Source organism: Hydra vulgaris, chromosome 15, assembly GCF_038396675.1.
Source record: "Hydra vulgaris chromosome 15, alternate assembly HydraT2T_AEP".
Classification (NCBI taxonomy): Eukaryota; Metazoa; Cnidaria; class Hydrozoa; order Anthoathecata; family Hydridae; genus Hydra; species Hydra vulgaris.
This window is the reverse complement of record NC_088934.1, coordinates 35855203-35878161: the sequence shown is the minus strand read 5'-3', so window position 1 is coordinate 35878161 and position 22959 is coordinate 35855203. Positions and strand designations below refer to the sequence as shown.

The 22959-nt window shown below is 26.4% G+C and overlaps 1 long non-coding RNA gene across 1 annotated transcript; it reads right to left on the bottom strand.

Annotated features, from left to right (window-relative positions):
• Positions 1–10234: 10234 nt before the first annotated feature.
• On the bottom strand, positions 10235–22281 carry LOC136091452 (uncharacterized). Its single transcript, XR_010643989.1, has 11 exons — positions 22059–22281; positions 20199–20490; positions 20014–20113; positions 19687–19864; positions 19081–19369; positions 11959–12024; positions 11392–11687; positions 11041–11146; positions 10869–10956; positions 10517–10658; positions 10235–10377 (listed from the first exon to the last, which is right to left on the bottom strand). It is a non-coding gene; the product is annotated as an uncharacterized LOC136091452 (long non-coding RNA).
• Positions 22282–22959: the final 678 nt, after the last annotated feature.

The window sequence follows — 22959 nt, the reverse complement described above, 5'->3', positions numbered from 1 at the left end:
ATTTTTCTATAACTTCCTACTAGCATGGAATCGCGTAGCTTTTATAATGTTTAACCGTCGTCCCTATCGATAATAAATATTTTTAATTATTTTAATATGGTTTTCTTTACAATAGGCTATGCTTGACTCCCCGGTCCTGGAGATGGCGGCTATTATAACTCATTTGGAAAAGTGCCTTCAACGTTAATTGTTTTTTAAGAAAAATATGTTTTATATAGATTTTTTAAAACATTTTTGTTACATATTAAACTATTTATCATGTAAAAAAATTTATTTAAAAAAAAGTGAATCCAATTTTAAATATTTAATATTTACAACTGTTTTATATGGTTTTAACATTTCTTTTAGCCTTTTCAGCTCACTAGGCCGGGTGAATAAAAAAAAGCAATTGCTTTTATTCAACGCTTTTAGACTAATTGCTCACCTTTATGTGAAAATATTTATCGATTTTGCTCAATTTTGTATTAACGTAAAGCGTAACAATTACTTCAAAAATGTCGAGTAAAAGCAATTGCCTTTTTTTTTTAACCTCACTTATAAAAAAAAATTAATAAAACGTTTTAAATAAAACTAATAATTTTAACGCAAAGTTAAGACATACGCAAGGCAGAATATATTCCGGACATTTTTCGCTAAACATTTTTTGCATTAGAATAAACTTGGATTGGATGAATGCTGAAATAAATATATGTTAATATACGTTAACATAAAGTAAATCGACATATTTATTTATTTTTATTTATTTTTAATTATTATTTTAATTTCTGCTGGATAATTAAAAAAAAAGATAGCTTGAGTAATAAGCTTTAATATTATAGGAGCAGTATACAGGGATTAGCCTTATCCGGAATTGCGGATATATTTTTCAATTTATAGTTTTTCCGGATATCAAAAACAATTTCTTTTCATACAAGTTTACAAGTTATATATTAATAAGTTATATTAAGATACAAGTTAGAGTATAAATTTTGTGAATATTTATTTTTTAAGCTTCACTCATCACTCTTAGCAAAATAAAAAAAAGTTAAAAAAAAAATTAGAAACTACTCAACTAAAAGCAAAATTAAGAGGAAGGAAAGGAAAATATATTCCGAGTATTTTACCTAAACAGTTATTCGCAATTTTAAAATAAGGCTTGGATGATCTATGAATATAATTCAAGTTATAATTTAACAAAACGATTTTGTTGTGATTTGCGCATTTAATGTTCGAACGTTGCGGAATAAATGATTAATTGTATCTTTAATGAAGCTAACAGTTTCGTTTAACTAAGAAGCCATGAAAAATATAAGTAAACAGAACTAAAAAAATATTAATAAATTTATACTTCATTAGAGAAAACAAATAAAATAATTATTAATAATTTATTAACTTCAAACCCGTATTACGGGTTGCCTACTGCTAGTATAAATAATTATGCATATATATATATATATATATATATATATATATATATATATATATATATATATATATATATATATATATATATATATATATATATATATATATATATATATATATATATATATATATATATATATATATATATATATATATATATATATATATATATATATATATATATATATATATATATATATATATACATATATAAAATGATGATGATGATGGTGATGATGATGATGCTAGAGGCAAAGGCAGTCTTTCGCTCCACCTTCCTTTCGTCGTTTTCTTATAATAGCGCGCGAAAAAAAGTAATAATAAATTTGAAATAATTTAAAAAAAAAACCTATAAATAAAAATTTATCAAATTATTTTAGTAAATCAAATTTAACCGAGCCGATAGTCGTAGACACAACGAGCGATTACAATTTCATCGACAGCAAACCTCCTACAACAATGCAGGAATTAATTTGTTTCAAATTAACAATTTACAGAGGTTTTTAAAGATTTATTAACTTTGTATCTTCAATATCTAGCTCTGTCGGTTTAAACTGGAATAGGAGAAGACGATAATTACTCATATTCTCCTAACAAATTTAAACCATCTTAATTTACTATACGACATTTTCATTTCTGTCAAAATGACCATGTTTGAACTGTATTTTTTATAAGTTCATGACTATTTAATTTTTAAAAACACGTTAAAAAATCATTTATATTTTTGTTTTTGTTAATAAAACAAACTGTATGGCACGAAGACGTCGTGATTGTAAAAGAATAGGGCGGTGTCATCACAGACATGGATGAAGCGGCAAATTTACCCAAACGATTACTTAAATTAGACGTGAGAGGTTTAGCCCATGATTATCTTTAAAGACAACGTAATGCCTAAAAAAACATATAAGAGAAAAACAAGAAAATGAATAAAAAAACGGATTCGCGGATCAGGTGATTTCCTAACAGTGTTTTTCGGTTAATAGTTGCTCAAAAATTCACCCAACTTTAGAGCTGTCGCAAAGGCATGAAAACTTCAACTTAAGAGCTATGGTAAACATAATAAAATAAAATGGAATAACGAATAGAAAAAGTAAATTTGCACGTATTAAAAATTTTTTACACTTATTTATTCACATGTATTAAAGCACGTAAAAGACGTTTAAGGAGACGAACGCGCTGTAAATTACTTCCATTATTAGCAGCTCTTGTAGCACCCTCTTTATTATCTTCTTTTATACCATGATGATTAAATGAACAACGAAATAAAAGCATTAATTTAATTTATTATAATAATCACAGAAAATTCACAAAAGATGCTGTTGCAAAAAAGATGTCGCAAAAGAGGTGTTGTTAAAAAAAGACGAATGCGTGGAAAATTTTTGCCCCCATTAGGAGTACTTGCATCTCAACTTTTACCAAGTCTTTTACCTACAATAGGAATAGCAACATAAACAAACGTTTAGTAAAAAATTTGAACATCGTGGTGAACGGACGGGTTTTTCTTTAGAGTGATAAAAAATAAAAAAAAAGTTTCGTGGATATTATTTTAACGAAATATTATTTATCTAATGGCTAAATCGTACGAATTTTTTTCCATTGCTATGATGAGGGAAATTCTGAATCTACAAAAAGAAACGATTTTATATTTTTTTCGTGAAGCTATTTCAAGCAGGAATCATAAGTTTGATAATTTTCAAACAAGTTTTCAAGATGTTCGTCGCGAACTAGACGAAATAAAATAAAGATTGAATTTTAATGGTGGCGTATGCGAAGAAAAAGTTAAAGTAGTTGGAGAAAAAATAAATAAGTTTTGTGAAGATTTAACAAATGTCAGAAAAATGTTGGAAAAAATATCGTCGGACAATACCGCACTAAAACTTATGAGCGTAGATGATAATGATAGAATAAGACGAAATAACTTACGAATCGATAGGGTAGTTAAAACAAACGAAGAAAAAGATTGGGATATAACAAAAGAAAAATAATAGAAACTTCTTAACGTACAACTTGGAATAGAGAAAGATATTAAAATTGAACGAGTCCATCGAGTGGGACTCGCTAAAGTAGAACGAGCTCGAACAGTTATTCTGAAGCTTCGTGATTATGAAGATAAAAAGGTAATCTTAGAAAAAGCTATAAAATTAAAAGGGAGCAATATCTTTATAAACGAAGATTATAATTTAACGACTCAAAAAATACAAAAAGAACTTTTTTAGCAGGCCGAGCTTCATCGACAAAATGATTATTACGCTAAAGTTGTGTACGATTAACTTATTGTTCATGAATTTACAGAAAACATTCACAAACTAATTGTTGGTTCGACGCACGGAAAAGAAGATATTGACCACAGCGCAGCTGGTTGTTTGACGCACAGAAACGAGTAAGATTTTTTAAAGTTTTGGTTTAATTCATTTTGTTTTCATCTACGGATAGATTTTTTTATCTTTTTAATTATTCGTTAAAAATAGCTACGCATTTTGAAAATTTAAAATCTTTTGACGGTAACTTTTTAAATAACCTGTCTGAAGAATAAAAAAAATAAATATTTTTCAAGAAAACCAAATTAACTTATTTGACGCGCCATATATTGATCCTTTTGATTTTAAAATAATAAACGATCATTGTTCCTTTTCTATTTTGCATATAAACATTAGAAGCATGCAGCAAAATTTTAAGAAACCAAAAGAATGTTAAAATATTGCAAGATACACGTTCGACGTCATAGTTCTTTCAGAGACTTGGGATGATTTTGAAAATTCTCTTGCATAATTTTAAGGTAAAAAACATCATTTTAAGGTAAAAAGCATTCTATGCTTCTCAAACGATAATTATGAAGGCCTTTTCAATGAAATTATAAATAAAAAATTTCGAAATATTTTAATTGGATGTGTTTATCGTCCACCAAGTGGTAAAATTTAATCATTTGAAATTTTTTTAATTGTATTTTTTATCAAAAATACAATTAAAAAAATAAATGAAGAAAATAAAACTTTATACATTATTGAAGACATGAACCTTGATGCTATAACTTATTCAAAGTCTCCAAAAACAAAATCATTTTTTCGTATAAAAACTAGGGTTTGGGAAAACCCGGCATTTTTAGACCCGACGAGTCCGAGTCGAGTCTAGGAATATTTATCGGGTCCGGGTTCGGGTCCGGGTCCACAAGAGAATCTAATAGCTCTTCTATTTCTTGATTTTACGGCTATTTATTCAAGTTTACATCGTCATTAATAGCTCTCTACATAAATTACAATGGATTCTTTTATTTTTCTTAACATAAAATCAATTGCTAATCGGGCTGTTGCAAGATTAGCATTATCTCTGCTAAGAGCTTCAACAGTTAATTTAATAGGCTTTAGAGTATTTTCAAATTTATTTAATAATTCAATATTATTATTTTTTCTTAAATGTACACTTCCAAATCCTGCAGAGCTTCTTTAATAATATAAAATAATTTTAAAAATTTAGATATCATTTCGATAATTGAGTTCCATCGAGTTCTTACGTCAACACTAGCTGAAGTTCATTTCCTAAAATTATTTAGATCTTTTCTTGCAAAATATTATTTCTCACAGAAGAACTTTTAAAAAATTTAGCAATTATACAAACACTTTTTATATTTTCTTCTACATTGCCTAAATTTGTTAATTCAACTTGTCCGTACTTTTCGACGTCACCGCTGCACTCTTCAGAAATTTTCATCTTGATCATCATTAATATCATCTTGACAATAGTCATTTCTATCTCCATCAACGTAATCTTAATCTTGCAAGATGGTAATACTTTTTTTTCTATATAGTACATCACAAACAGCTAAGTGTATAGTGTGACTCAAACACAAATTATAGAGGCTAGGAAATTCTCGTCCAAATTTTATCATTACACTTGCACCGTCGCTGGTTGAACAAGCTATATGTGTTTAAATGTTGTTTTACTTTTTTAACTAACTTTGCAGCTGTACACGAGTTAAAATATTCCATATTTAACTTTTAAATGTTTAATTATTGGTGAAGTATTTCCATCTTTGTTTGATATTATCGTTGAACACTTATTTCATTTTCTACTTTTCAAATCGATACATTGAGTGAAATACTCCCACACTTTGAAGTGCTTAGGCATAATGGGGCTGTAAAAAATATTCTAGTAAAATTATGATATTTCACTTTTTTCCTAAAATAGAGAAGTAATTAATAAATGAAAAGTGTTTTTTTTTTTTTTTTAGTTTTTTATATACGCGCTAAAAGAATTAACTTATTAACTTCAATCTTTCTAATCAAATGTTTTTATATATAAGCGAATCCTTTTAAAAAATTTTCCAATATAGAAACATATTATATTAGCAAATCCTTTAAAGCATTCGCTTATATATAAAAATATTTGATTAGAAAAAATTTAAGTTATGAAGTTAATTTTTTTAGTGTGTATTCGGACATACATGGAAACATACATAAACTTAAATGCTCTCAAAACATCTAAAAAGCCGTGGCAAAGTTCAACTTTAAGTTAGATTCACAAAGCCTTCTACTATATTTTTCTAGAAAAGGTAGGGATTCAGCTTGACGAAGCACCACTGCCTACAAAACAAAGCAAAACATTCGAACCATAAGACTCGCCGAGCCTTAAACCGGGTATCGGATCCGAGTATTTACCCACAGACTCGTCGATTCCGAGTCCGGGTACCCGGAACCGAAAAACTCTATATGCTACTTAAATTTAATGTCTTGTAAGCAATTAATAACACGAGTGTCAAAATACGAGTGTCAAAAATTTCGGCAATGGCAATAGACAATAATTTAATTAATATTTACATCGAAATGGAATTTGAAATCGGGATATTTATGATATAGATGTCATGACACTAACGAAACTTTTAATAATTTTGTAGATATATTCCTAGATTGCTTTAATGAAACCTGTCCTCAAAATAAACATACAAATTCAGACAAAAACAGTTCTCAATCCGTGGATGGGTAAATCACTGATAAAATGTTAAAAAAGAAACAAAAGCTCTATAATAAATATCTAAAAAATAAAAACACTGAAAGTGAGATAAATTACAAAAATTTTAAATATATTTACCAAAATCTTATCAAAAAGGCTAAAGTAATCAAATCATTAAGAGCATATCTAATAATAAGAAAACGTGGTCCATCATTAATGAGAAAATGGGAAGGAAAAAAATAACTTCAACTTCTTTACCAAAAAAAATTAATATTAACAACTCTGTATTCTGTAAAACAAAAAAATTTCGGAAGAATTTAAAAAATATTTTATAAATATTGGTCCTAGTCTCGCGATTAAAATAAGTCCAACATCTGATTCATTTTAAAACTACCTAAAACCCGCAAATTACGCTATCATGTATGATAATAATTTCAACTAAAAAGAATTCGAAAAAGCCTTTTCCTTTTTTAAAAAAAGAAAGTACCAGGGTTTGATGAAATAACTAGCGATTTAGTTATCTTTAATAAAATCTTTCTGAGCAGACCTCTGATCCATTTACTTAAGCTCTCAATATCATCGGAAGTTTTACCTGATGTACTTAAAATAGCAAAAGAAATGCCTATTTTTAAATGCAATGAACATTCAGACATAACCAATTATAGACTTATATCAATACTTTCTGTATTTTCAAAACTTTTTGAACGTGTAATTTATAATAAAATCTATAATCACTTGACTAAAAACAAATTATTTTACCCAAACCAGTTTGGATTTCAAAAAAACGTCTCAACAGAGTATGCAACTATTGAATTAGTTAATCCAATAACTTATGGTTTTAAACAAAACAAAGTTACTCAAGAAGTATTTATTGACTTATCAAAAGCTTTTGACACAGTTGACCATTGCACCCTATTAGATAAACTAAAGCACTATGGTATAATTAATAAAACTTACAATTGGGTTAAAGATTATCTTACCAATAGAAAACAATACGTGTATCATATACAATCTGGAGTTTTAAATGTTTTATGTGGAGTCCCCCAAGGATCTATCCTTGGTCCACTCCTATTTTTAATTTTATAAATAATTTTTGCAATGCATATTTAAAACTTCATTCAGCCATGTTTTTTGATAATACAAATATATTTCTTACTAACAATGATATCAAGAAATTATAAATAGATATGAATATTGAATATTGAATAAAGTAAATAATTGGTTTAGGGCTAACAAAATCACACTTACAACAGAGAAAACAAACTAAATATTATTCCATAACAACCCACAAGAGGAAAACCTTCCTCTTAAATTGCCTGACCCTATCTTTAATGAAGACTTAAAAAGCAAGCCAGTATTAGATTCTTAGGAGTTTTTGCTAATGAGAATTTATTCTGGCTTCCTCAAATAAGATGTATTAAATCTAAAAGAACTGATATTATTGGTGTGATGTATAGAGTTCGCTTATATATTATTAAACAAAGTCTCAAACTTTTATATTTTAGGCTAATTCATTGCTTCATTAGCTATGCAAACGTAACATGGGCGAGTACGCAACCATCAAAAGTTAAAAAAATTTATAGTCTACAAAAACATGCTAGCAGAATTATCTACTCTAAAAATAAGCATTAACACGCCAAACTATAATAAAAGATATGAAAATGATTGATGTTTTTGAAATAAATATCTATCAGCATTTAATTTTTATGTATCAATTCAATAAAAAACTCTCTCTTGCAAACTTTAATAACTAGTTTGAAATAAACATAAATGAAAAATATTATCTACGAGTATATATACGTAACTAATATAAACTCAAAAATTTAATAAATATGCTGAATATAGCATTGCATATCGAGAACCAAATATACACACTAAAAAAAAAAGGTAGAAATTTCTACCTTAGGGTAGGATATGTGATATACCCTTAGTAAGGTATAATTTTCTACCTTTTAGGGTAGAAAATTATATTAAAAACAATAATTTGTCATACAAATTTCTAACTTAAAGGTATAATTTTCTACCTTATAAGGTAGAAATTGTACCTTACTAAGGGTATATCACATATCCTACCTTAACTAAAAATTTCTACCTTTAATTTTTAGTGTGTATGGAATAGTTTCAAATGTATGGCAAAGTCGTAAAGTTCAATTAAGTTTCTAATAAACAAGGAAATTCTAAAATTTGAGAACCATTTGTGCTTAAAGAGATCACCAAGTAATTTTAATTATTGTAGTATTTATTTTATTTGATCTTTTTTTGATTTACCGATTAGCGCAGCAGTTTTATGCCTATTAGGGTTTTTAATTCAATACCTATATTCTATTGAAAATGTATGAAGGGGCTCTATGAAAAGATTGCGATGATGTATTGTTATATTCATCTTCTTTGAGCTCCTGTGTTTAACTCTTTATTTTATAAAGATCGTAGTAGAAAAGAAAGTTTTTATTTTTTATTTTATATACAAAAACGGTGTTTGTTGACAAGGTTTTACAGTCTTCTTTGTTCTACAGACATATTTTTTCTTTCTGGTATATATATGTTGATTATTTATTGTTAAACAGAAAAATAAATGGAAAAAAATAAAAAAGTAAAGCTTTGGGAGGAGCTACTTCGGGAGGAATTTCTTACGAAGTTTTTCAAGTTTGAAAATTACTGTATTATTCTATTAAAAATTGTATTGTTATAAATTGTTTTACAATGTTTTTTATCTCCATCTTCTTTATTACAATTAATCATTTCACTAATTACTAAAAACGTAATATAAAAATATAAATTCGTGCACATATTATTTGAAATACGTTTGGTAAAACCAATACATATTCTATTTGTCTTATATTTGTATTATAAAGATAATACAAATTGTATACGTTTTAAGTAGGTATACCTGAATACTACACATGAACTAAATACATTGTTTGAGCTGTAGTTCTATAAAGAGGTACTTTCTATAAGAGGTTTTCAATTTCCGCGTCGTAAAACCAAATTGAGCACGTTTTATAAGGTTAACATTTAAAGAAATGACGTATTATTGTAAATACGGAAGATTAAATGCTGAACTTAAGAAAATCGTTAAAGAGGAGGATAGTTTTAGTTCTATTGAAAATAACTCTTTGGTTGCTAATACTTATTGTGTTAAAAATGTAGTTTCAGTTTGCAATAACGTGACGATTAGTGAAAATGTCAATTTTGGTGTGCCTTCTGAGTCAGACAGCACACCAAAATCCATATCGTTAGAGTCCGACCGAAGTTGTGATAATAGAATATCGTATCCGATAATAGAATATAATAGAATATCGTATCCGCCTAGAATATCATATTCCCCATAGAAAAATTTAAAACGCAGACACGCTTTAAAGTAATCGCATTTAGAAGTGCACCAACTACATCCGCCAAGTTTCTAAACATTGTTTACAAACTTGTTCATAGTTGAATACGATTGTTACTCATGGGGGATATGATATTTTAAGTGCTAAATTGATCTTATTTCCTTTATTTTACTAGGTTTAAGGTTGAATACGATTGTTATACATGGGGAATATGATATTCTAAGTGCTAAATTGATCTTATTTCCTATATTTTACTAAGTTTTAGGTCGAAGACAGTTGTTATACACGGAAGATATGACATTTTAAGTGCTAAGTTGATCTTATTTCTTGCGATAGTGGGGTAGTGGAAAGAGCGCTCGCTTTGTATGCAAAAGGTTTAGAGTTCGAATCACCACCACGTCCCAGGAAGTACCGCGCTCAATTTTGTTTCTCCGTGCAGCGGCATAGCTCGTCAAGTTTCGTGTTTCGGAGAATCGAATAAAAGTTTCGGAGTTCGAATAAAAATTAAAAATACAAAATAGTTGCTCTCTCGGGCCTTGGGGAAAACGTACAATATGTATTAAAAAAAATTGCTATTTTTCATATATATTTAATTTTATTCTTAATTAACATATATATAAACTATATAATTTCTCATATGTATAGACCATATTCAATTTTATTGTTTTATTGTCTTGATCTTTTTTTCGGCAATGTTAACCTAATATAAATTTTTACAGTTATTTGTAGTATATTTTATTTCATTAAAATTCTATAATTTATATTTACCTTATTAAATGAGAAAAATTAAATTGAAACAAGCAAAAAAGAATGTTTCATGAATTTGAATATAAACTTACTTGAAAAGGAGAAATATTTGAGCAAGTAAAGGAGCAATTTTTTTTTTCAAAATAACCAATGCATTCTGCAAAATAACCAATGCATTCTGAAAAATAACCAATGCATTCTGAAAAATAACCAATGCATTCTGTATGAAACCATCTGTTTGAAACACAATTGCCACATTTTATCTGTAAAAAAACTTTTTTTGCTATAAATAATTTAATAGCGATTGTTTAAATGATTTCGTATATTTTACTATGATTTAGGACAAATTGGATTATTATACACACATGAGCAATAATTATCGATTACAAAACACTTAATCTTTAAATGAATAAAAACATCATCAATGAAATATTTTTATTACACCCATTTATCTAACTTTTGATCTTTATTTCTTTTTGGTCCTTTTTATTGCCACATAAACGACATAGTTCATCTTGCCAACTTCTGTGACCTATATTTAAACTTGCATCATTAGCATCTATTAAAATTTCAAAACATTTCTATACTTTCATAATGATTTTCACAGTTAATAAACCTCCTATATCAATCAATAACTTAACCACTCGTTTTCTATACTCTTGAACATACTCAATTTTAAAAATCTGTGTCAGTTTTTCTCCATTGATAAAGTTTTCAGCAAACTAAAAATTAAATGCTTTTTTTTAAAAAAAATGTTCAATTTTTTAGAATTAACTTTAAAATAAAAAACTTAAAACATTACTAAAATCATTGTATATTGTTTTGCCTTAATAATATTTAGTTATTTAAATTTACATTGTTTTAGGAATAAACTTGCTATTATAGCACACATGAAATCTTTTTGAAGCACCTTTCTATTTTTAATTTTTTTATTTACTTTACCACTATTTCAATATTTTCAATATACCTTAAGACAAAAGACTCCACATGATATTCTATCAGTCTGTAATGTATGTGGTGATGTCAATAGTTCGAATTTCTCCAAAATACCTAAAAATAATAAATCTTTGAAACAAGTAACTACTAGAGTTTTGAAAATATATAAATTATTTTTGAAAAATAACATGCAAATCAAAATGTAATAATAATGATTGAAAACATTTGAAGATCATACTTCCTTTTTATTTTTTCTTTCATTAGAGAAGTTTTGAGTTCACCCAGAGGGTTAATGTGATGAATTATTTTCTCACTTGGTTTAATAACCTGCAACAGAATATTAGGTAAAAATTAGAGACAATGCCGAGCAAGAGAAAATGTGCAATATAATCAATTGTAATGCAATAAAATAATTTGATAATCAAAAATTATATTTTTAGATTTACTTAATCTGCTTATTAATGACTATAACTGTGATATAATATACTAAACTATAAACTGTGACTATTAAATGACACACCCATCCACATTTAAAAATTTTAAAAATTCATACAGAAAAAAACATTCTATAAAAGTAATATAATAGCATTGTACATACTGTAAGTGTCCAATGAGCATTTCCAACAACACAACATATTAAAATATGTAGTTTAAACAGCTCGTTCTAAAATATATTTTTAAAATTATTATTACTTTAATGATATATATTATAAGGTATTCACAATTCAATTTGGTTAACTACTATATATATATATATATATATATATATATATATATATATATATATATATATATATATATATATATATATATATATATAAATATATATATATATATATATAAAATTGAATACCTCGTATTGTCTTTGTATTAAGTCAGTTTGAAGTCGCAACTCTTCCAGCGAAAGTAACCCAGCTGGCGCCAAAACTTAAATTTTCTTTGCCCAAAATAAAAGTTAAAATATTTCAAAATATGAAATAAAAAATAAAAATTTTGATATTCCAATTAAATTATTTAATATGTAAGAGTTATGAATTAAGAAATAAGATTTTTTTTAATATATAAACGTTTATGAAGTACCTTTCTTAAAAATACAAACAAGTTTTATGGATAAAATTTACTTTTTCTTGATTGTTTGCTAATAGTCTCAGATAAATAATATACAACCTCATCACTTAGGCAGTCTTGCAAGGTATCTTGTATTGAGTAATCGTATTTGCAGCCACCTAAATTTGGATAAATACCAATTACAGCTTTAATTGATGTCATCTCTCCAAGTGACTCAATTAGCTTATTTCCTGTGAACTAAATCTAAATAGTAATAGCGCTATGAATATTATTAGTGCGCATAGTTACGCCTGTTGTTCGTATTGTTACTTACGGTTCTGTATTCTGTAAAATACACAATTTCTTAGTTTTTAAGTAGTTTCTAGACTTTTTTTCAAGCGCGGTTATTTGTTTCATGCAGTCTTTCAAGTAAGGTCAGCAAGCAAATTAGATCTGATATATTTTTAGTTTTAAGAAGAATTACTGTTGTTCGTTGTTTAAAATAAAAATTTATATAATCGTTTGTTTTTTTTGGTTGTTTTTGTTTTTCCAATTTTTTTACCCTGTTTTCATTTTTTTGAAGAAGTTAGAACTAAAATGACTGGTAAAATAGGCTTTTTAGTAGAATGTTTCTTTTTTAGTAAACTGTTTCAGTTTTGTCGTTGGTCTTTTTAGAACATTTTAAGCAAGTATTGTTTTATTTTCTGGATCAGTCAGGAAGAGCTGATGGCTTTTTTAGTAAGTTCAATTCATTTTCTTATTTATAGATTAAGGTTATTTTTTGTCGGAAGAATAATAAGAATAAAATTTTATTTATGCATTTAATATGAAAAGTAAAAAAAATAAGACTGTTGTTTGTGGTCATGTAAGTTTACATACATAAGTTTGCGTTTATTTAAATCTATTTTATATTTCTCTATATCTATATGTATACTTTATATTCTTAGGAAAAATAATAAGGAATACAAAATAGAAAAATTAAAAAAAATCTTCTGGAATTTGTCAAAAGAATGTTGTGTCATGCTACATTTTAAGGTATCTGAATATGTATTTATTAGAAATTTTTAACTTTTTTAATAAATGGTTTCATCTTTTTCATTATAATGTTGTGCATTGTAGTCTGCGTTCTTTGTTACATTAAAAATAATTGATGCTAATAAATGTTGTTTTATAGTTGTTAAAGGTTTGCATATATGTTTATATTATGCTCAAAGTTAAAAAGTTTTTGATAAATACGTGTATGTGGTGATATATGTTGTTTTATAAATGTGCTTATATAAATGTGTTTTTATAATACTATTGTATGAAATGTATTTTATCTAATGTGTACATGATTGTTAAATGATGTGTTTTTATATGTTATATAACATTAAAAAAAAATTGTGTTTTATACTTAGTATAACTATAAAACACAATATATTTGAGATAATAATCAAGAACAAGATTTGTCAACCTTACCAGTAAAGCGGTGTTTAGGTGCTTTACCAGCAAAGCTGCTTTAGGTCTAAGTGTTGCCTAGCCTTCAATATAACTATTCTGAAAATACTTAACATTATCTTTAATAACTTTTTGTGTAATGTTTTTACCTTTGGCTTATCTTTATGTTAGTGTCTGTTGTTAAAATGATTAATTGGTAGTTTTATTACTAGAACTCACTGCTTTTGTTTCTTAATATAAATAGCACAGTGAATATTATTATTATTATTATTATTAGTGCGCATCGTTACGCCTATTGTTCGATATTAGTTACGGTTCTGTATTCTGTAAAATACACTGTTTCTTAGTTTTTAAGTGATTTCCAGACTTTTCTTAACCAAGTGTTTTCTTAAAGAAGTCACGACATTTCATGGTACGAGTTGAAAATGTTTAAATAGACATTATGTAGATAATGTTTAGTAGCTTGAAATGATAGGTAATATTAAATATTTTTAAAATTTTATTAAGTAATTAATTTATTGTAATCTTTTTTTAATTTGTACTTTTAAATTTAAAGCTATGTGTTAAAGATGTTAGTATTGAAAATGTAGATTACTATAATTCTTAGATGTGGTCTAACGTTATGAGTAGTTTCATGCTTTCACATGCTTTTAATAATTAGGATAAAAGCCACGACAACATTTTGTTATAAATAAAATTTATCTATAGTATTGTTAAAACCTTTGCTCTTTAAAAAAAATGTTTCTGGCTATTCAATAAATGTATAATAATTTCTCTTGCATGAATTGTGGTTTAGGATATAATTGTGTTATTATATGTTTGTTTTTCTATATTTCATCTTAATATAAATACGTTAATTAAATAGTAGTGTCGTTTCGCTTTCGCTTTTAATACAGAAGTTTCTAGGCTTTTTTAAATGCTTTCCTTTACTCCACATGGTCTTTCAAGCAAGGTCTACAAGCCGATTAGAGCTGATAAGTTTTTAGTTTCAAGTGGAATTGATGTTGTTCATTGTTTAATTTTTCAATAAAAATTTAAATAAATGTTTGTTGTTGGTTATTTGTATTTTTCTAATTTTTACAGCCTGTTTCCTTTTCTTTAAATAAATTAAGACTGTTATTTGTGTCTTGTAAGTGTATTTACGTAAACTTGCATATATTTCAGTATATTTTAAATTTCTCTGAATCTAAATGTATACTTTCTCCTAGATAAAATAAATAAGGTATAGAAAAAAGTAAAAAAAACTCTGTTGGAAGTTGTCAAAGGTATCTGAATATATATTTATATTTTTAAGTTTGTTCTTAAATGGTTTCATCTTTTTTATTACTTTAGATAAAAATATACTGATATTGCTAAAAAAACATGGATAAACCCTAAATAAAAATATTTTTATTTTAAAAATTTTTATTTTAAATAATAATAATAAATTATTTTAATTTTTGTTTATCAATTTTCGACCTCAATGGTAAACGAGTGGTTAAACTAATGAGTTAATTTGTAGAGGTTTATATATCATATATTCTAAAGTATTGTACATTTGAGTTTTTTTAATAAATTGCTTTACATTACATAAAGCATTTTTCTTTTTTTCTTTTTTTTCTTTTAAATAGTTATATAAATTTGTTTTATAGATAGGAAACCAATAAAATTCAACATTATGTTTTTGTTTTTTTTATTATTATTAAGTAATATCTTCGTAATTAGAATTGCAGGGTTTTGTTGATTTTTACTTGAATCTTGAATTATTATTTATCTCTTGATAGATATTTTTACTACTGAAGATATGTTTACAACTTTCGACTATTAATATTTTGATATTTTAATTTTTTCTTTTTCTTTTTAAAATAATGGTGATTTATCAAAGTTGTTTATTTTATTCTTATGTTCACTTAAAATAGCAGTAAATAATTTTATAGGAAAGATCATAACTCTTGAAATTCTTTTATGTTTATTTGTTACTACAGTAGTAATACCACTGTTAATATGTTTAATAAAAGTGAAATTTAAATGGATGATATTAGGCTTAAATAAGTTATTAGCAGAAATACTATCAACTTAAAAATAATTTATATCTTAATGAAATGATTAGGCAAGCTGAAATTAATTGTCAACAAACTGTAAGAAATGCTGCTCGGTAAGAAGAAATTAATTTATACCTATATTAGAACATCATGGTTAGATGAGTTAAAAGTAATAATAACATTAATGAAAGAGATTGGCCAAAACGAGATAAATCATTCTCAAAATTTAAGAAATGTTGCCAGACAAAAAGAATGTATTGTATATCAAGAAGTGATACTATTCTAGATTATAATTATTTGTTGGAGAAGATGGTATTCCACCTGCTTCTGGGGAAGTTATTTACCCAAAAGGTCATTTAGAAGTTATATTGAGTATGTCAGCTAAGAAGCATCCAATATGGTGCCTAATATGAAGATGTAAGCAACCTTGGTTAAAATCATGTCAGACCATAAGGGTGCGTTTTAGTTTTTTATTTACTTTGAAGTCTTAAAAAAAACTATGAAAGTGCTACGGATACAATTAAAAAGTTAGAGTAATAAAAAGATCTGTTAAATCAAATTTTTTATTACTTTTGCCTACAACCGCTAAAATGGTGTGTGGTAAATAAAAAGTACACTTAAATTTATTTTCAAAGTTTGATTAATAGTTTATGATAGGTATGTTTTCATTTGTATTAGAGTTAATGTTAATATTTTATAAAATATGATATGTTCAAAGATTATCTATTCTGTTTTTTTATATTCTGTTAAAGTTTATATTCTGTTTTTTTATTTTATTTTAAAGTTTAAAAAGTCGTGTTACTTAGCAGTGCGTAAAGCAAGATTGTTATCCTTGCCAGTCGAGAGATGTTACTAAGTTGTGGTATTACTTTGCACTATATAGTGCTGGGTGGTCTTAATTTCCGTTAATTATTTTTTACTTAACACACTTTAGAACTAAAACTAAGTATATATCTTACTATAATCAGTATCAAAATATAAGTACTAGAATTTGTTAAGGTACATATCGTTTTCTTTTTTCAAAGTTACCAAATATAATTTCTTGGACTCATCAGATAAGTGCTAATATCTATATTTTAATTAAAATTCAACCTTACATATATCTACTTTTTATTATACTCAACTTTATTTCTCATTTCTTTCAGATATTCTACAATACCACGACTGATAAGGTAAAGATCATTATTATAATAAATTTTTTTATGACTGTAAAAAATTAGACTATTATCAGATTTGTTATATATATTTTAGTTCTAATATTAGTCACTGCATTTTTTTACGAATCAAATTTTAATATATTTTCAAATAACTGATTATTATTATCCTAAAATAAAATGATTTTGTATATTTTTTTTAAATTTCAAACATAACTGTATTCGCTTTTTGTTTTTTTTTAGTTGTCATTGCTTTATTAGTTTACGTACTGTTGAAACATCGTTTTAATTTCGTAAATTCATATAATATGAAATTTACTGTGTTATTCATTTTTCACAGTTAAGAAGAAATTGGAATTCTAAACTATTGAGTTAAAAATAATTTTGTTTAGTGATAACATTACGAAGCTTTTTTTTTAATGGTTAATTGTGCTGTTGCTATTTTGTGCTAATATGTATTTTTTGCCGATGTCATTAAAAACAACTAATTTATTAATATAATAACTTATTGTAACTTTTTTTTAACACATTGTCTTTGAAACACAGTCTGTCTGTTCTGTTTAACGAAAGTTTAATAATAAAAGAGATCGCTTGTGGAACGCTCTGTTATTACTAAGCTCAAATGTATTTTTTGTTACCATAATTGATTTTGACCATGTTTAAGAAATGTTTTACGAGTCGCTAATTCATGAACACAATAATAAATATAAAAAATAATGCTCCCCTTTATTAATAAACTTACTTATTCTAAAATACAATAATAAATCTGTAAAGTAATGCTTTTGTAGTTTGAGATTATCTCTTTTTTCTTTTGGTATTGGTAAGTTGTACTTGGCTTTCCTTCTCTAGTGCTTGCTGTTATTAAAAATAACCTAATATTTAAAGTTACGTGGTCTCTACTAAATCCCAAGACCAATAAAAGCTCAAGGTTGCTATTGTAAAATTTTTACGGAGGAGAGCACAATGCTAAACTAATGCTAAACTAATTAAACCTTTTATAGCGTTCTTCAGCGATAAAACCTGGACAATGGCAGCCCAAATAGATGAATTTGTATTTTATATTGTTTAGATAATATATCAAGTCAAATTGTTATTTATTTATTACTAACCCGTATTACGGGTTGCTTACTGCTAGTTAAAATAAATATAAATACGTCTTTTTTTTTTAACTTTTTGTTACACTACAAAACTTCATTACTCTAATAATACATATACGATACACTAGACTACATCATTATTTGTAGGAGGTTAGCCAAATAAAATTATTCTAAAATCCAATACTTAGCACACAACCCTACGATTTTCTGAGTACACCTCCTATTACTACGTACCATTAATATCTTCAATCAAGCAGCTTTTTTATTGCACAAATCACATCTAAACAAAAAGGCAAAAATTTTTATATCTTTAAACTGGGTATTAATATAAATATTAATGAGCATTTTTTTCTTTAAACATGAAAATTAGGGCTGTACCAGATTTTTTTACATGGTATGCCGGATTTTGAATTGTTATCAAGTTCTATAAGTATTTATAAATTAGAAAAAAGTGTTTGAAGTCTACTATAAAATGTATTCCTGAATTTGTTTAAATAATCAGTTAAAAACTGGCATATCACTGGCATTTGTGCTGGTAATGTACTAAATATAAGAGATTTTATCGCCGGTTTTTTTTTTTTTTTTTTTCTTTACATTATAAAGCCCTTATATAAAAAGCATTTTAAAGAACAGTCAAAACAGATGTGTGAAAATATTGATAAAAAACTATTTATGCTATCTTGCACTATTAGGCTTTTTTCTGAATTGATTTTTCATAAAAAGTAAACTCTTATTTCATTAAATATTGACAAATCAACATTTAAAATAATAAAAAAATTCCCAAAAACTGTAAAAGTGATTAAACAAAATTACCTTCTATCATTTCTGGTAAAATATGTGTCTTTTCATTTATTGCTTCATTTAATAATTGCAATGGGTCTAAATTAAAAAAATATTTGAATTTTGTTTTTGAAAACTAATTGACACAATTTACTTTTTCCCAAACTTATAATAATCTAAATACCTTTATCTTTACTTTCAATAAACTTCTTTATATGCAACCTTTTATGTGTTCCTTTTAAAGGAACTTTATTTTCTCCAGTTAGCTTGAAATTGCCGCATTTTGTAGCAGATAATACATAATATGCACTTTTAAATCTTGGCTTAAAAACGGCACCTTTGCTTCTCTTACCTCGTATATCCAGAAGCAAAACTTTATCACCTATAGCAATAAATTCTTCCTCTATTTTCGTATTTCTCCCAACTCGCTCATTATAATATCTTTTTCGCTTTGTTTGAGCTGCTTCTATGTTCTAAAATAAATATATAAAAAATAGATGCGCACTAATAAAATTTTCCAAAATAATGAAGAAGTAAAAGCTAGTAGCTGTTACCTTACAAACCAAAATAATTTATTTTGCAAATTTACCTTGGTAATCAAACTTGTTAAAATTTCAATATTATTTTTATTTTTCTCTACTTTAAGTTTAACTTCTTCATCAGTCGCTGCTAATATAGCTATGCCCTGAACAACTATATTATTTCATGTAATATACTAACAATAAAAGCAAATTTTTTGGTGGTTTTGTTAACTTTTATTATTTAACTTAATTATACAAAAAGTACTTACTTCCTTTTACTCACTACTGCAAATACGTAAGCGACCACCAAACATTATCTGAAATCGTGACACTTTTTGTGGATGTTTGTCGTTCAATTCTCAGCGGGTACAAAACAACATCTAAGAATTTATCCCAATTTGATTGATTGTCATTAACAAGTTTTCTTGTTTTTTTCATAAAAAAATGCTACATGAACAACTAATTGCATTTTACAAAAACAGTTTCATATCATTACTTTAGTTTTAAACATTACAAACAGTAAAAATAAAACCTCAACCTCAAACCAAAAACCTCATAAGAAAAGTAATTAATTTTATCTAAAAGTAAGTGTCAACCTTTTTATACTTTTATTTGTCTTCTCATCTTGACCATTTGTTTGCGGATGGCAGTTTTCCTTCTTTCTATTCCAAGGACTCTATACATTTCATCGTTTAGCTAAATAGTAATGAACAAATTTTAATCTATTTTTCAAACATTCATATAATTGAAAACTAGATGTTTTTAAGTATAAGTTTACTACCACATTACAAAACTCAGTTCCAATGTCGGAAAGTATTACAGACGGAAATCCAAAAGTTGTTACAAGTTTTATTATTGCTTTTGCTACCGTTATACTCTCCTTGTTTGGTAATACGTATGCAACGGGCCATTTTGAAAACAAATCTGTGCAACTCATAAAGTATTTGTTGCCCATTGATGTCTCTGTAAATGGTCCTGCAAAATTGATACCAATAATTTGCCATACTCGTGTTGTCTAAAAAAAAGTATTATTACTTCCTTTCGGCATGATAAGGAAGTTGTAAGACAAATATCTGATAAGTTTGTTACCCAATTTCAACCTCGTTCAGGTCACTATTGTTTCTTGCTCAAACTTAAAGCTTATGGATTATAGAAATGGGGGTATAACATCTGATTCACTGCTGCTTTATTTGTGAAACTAGTTTTCCCAGTTTTATTTTGCAACTTATGTATCAATACATGTATTTAATTCATTATTGTTAGTGAAAATTAGTTATAAGGTTTTTCATTATGGTGGAGACCCACTATTTAAATAAAATCTTTAAATGAACCCTTTTATTCCCCCATATTTAAACATTTCAATTGCATTGGAATCAAGTAGGACAAAAAAAACATAAAATTTATATTTTTAACATTACGTCATTAATTATGCGCATAGTTAACTCAAAAATAGCATATTTTCTAACAAGGATAACTAGTTGCAGAGTTTTCCAAATCAAGTGAAACTTTTCAAAAACCTTGCTTTTTATATGAGCTGTGTGCTGAGTCAAAAATAAAACTGATATTTTTATTCAATTCTCTGAAATTTACAATTTTATATAAATCCCTAAAAAATGGCCCCATTGACCCAAATTTTAATTTGAATGGGATACCATAGTATATATATTTTTGACTCTAACTAAGTTTTATTTCTGTAAAAAATTTCAAAGAAAAATATTGAACAAAACCAAAGATATCTTTGTTAGAAGGTAGAAAATCTTTAAATGGAGAAAAACGCATTGGAAAAAAAAATTCAAAAATAAAAAGCCGCAAATTCAAAAATGGTCTGATTTTAGTACTTTTGACCAATGTCATTTAGCTCGGGAATAACTTAACAGTGTAGATAAGAACTTGATTAAGGTACAGTAAAAATATGGAAAAAAAGGGCATATTAGTTCTGGAAAAAAAAGTTCCAACTGTCACTAAGGCCGTTGCTAAGGAACTTTTGGATATTTACCCCTTTTTAAGGAACAAAATTAGGGCAAACTTATTAATTTTTCTTCCATTGTTATATATTTTATTGTTTATAAAGGTTAAAACTTCCAAAATATAGAAAGAATTTTTTTTTTTTAAGACTTTCAATAGTGGGTTGCCACCTTAATAAAATAATAAATTTTACTTTTATCGAATGTAATGGCTCTGGTACAGTAAGTAGATGACCAGATTTTTGACAACGTTTGCACTTTTTTACCTGTGAAATATAGTCAAAACAAAGTCAGATAAATAGCTAATTATAAAAATGTGCGTCTTATAAAAAATTATTGGATACACGTATTGAAAATAAACTTAAATAAACAAAATAACATAATTTTGTTATTTAGTAATAATTACCCAATTTTTAAAGTCTCCACTAATATTAGGCAAATAATATTTTTCCATTATCTTTGCAGTTGTTTTTGTTTGTCCGTTATAACCACCTATAGGACTGTTGTGTTCTGCAGTAAATATCTGCAGTCTCACTTCTATATCATTAATAATGTCTGCATAAAAGCAATTCCCATTAACGAAAACTTTACGCGTAAGCTTTCCATCTAAAATTAATTGCTATTTTTTAAAATATGCTTATTATTTGATAAATTTGTAAAACTTTTCTTTACCATACCTTGTACACAAGATCTTTTTGCCACAATTCTAAAACTATGTTTGTCATTTTTTTCTAGACCAGACGGGTATTTGCTTTCCGTTAAGTATTTAAAAAAATTATCAAAATATTCGTCATTTTTTGTCTCTTTTTCCATTGTGGGCCAGAAATGTCTGAATTTTTTATTTTTAAACAACACCCTAACAACAACTTAAGTATAAAAGTAATAATCAAATTAATCCTTGAAAAATAATTGCTCCAAATAATAAAGAGCCGTCTATCTAAAAATTCTAACATAATGTTATGCTAAATAACAACATTTACATGTATAAAGTTACATAAAAATTATATGATGAAATAATTGCAAATACATAAATTGTTGAAATGGTTGTAACAAGAAAAAGAAGTAACGTTTGTGCGGTTTTTGAAAATTAAGTGCTTTGTAATCGATAATTATTGTCAATGTGTGTACACACATTGACAATAATTATCCTATTAAACTTAAAACATATAATCCTATTAAACTTAAAACATAGTAAAATACAGGAAATTATTTAAAACATCGTATTTAAATTTTTTGTAGCAAAAAATAGAGCACTTAGAATATAATATCCCCCATGTATAATAATCGCATTCAACCTAAAACCTAGTAAAATAAAGGAAACAGGATCAATTTGCGCACTTAGAATATCATATCCCCCATAAATTACAATCGCATTTGACCTAAAACTTAATAAAATAAAGGAAATAAGATCAACTTAGCACTTAGAATATCATATCCCCCATGTATAACAATCGTATTTGACCTGAAACCTAGTAAAATAAAGGAAATAAGATTAATTTAGCACTTAGAATATCATAGCCCGCATGTATAACAATCGTATTCAACCTCAAACTTAGTAAAATATAGAAAATAAGATCA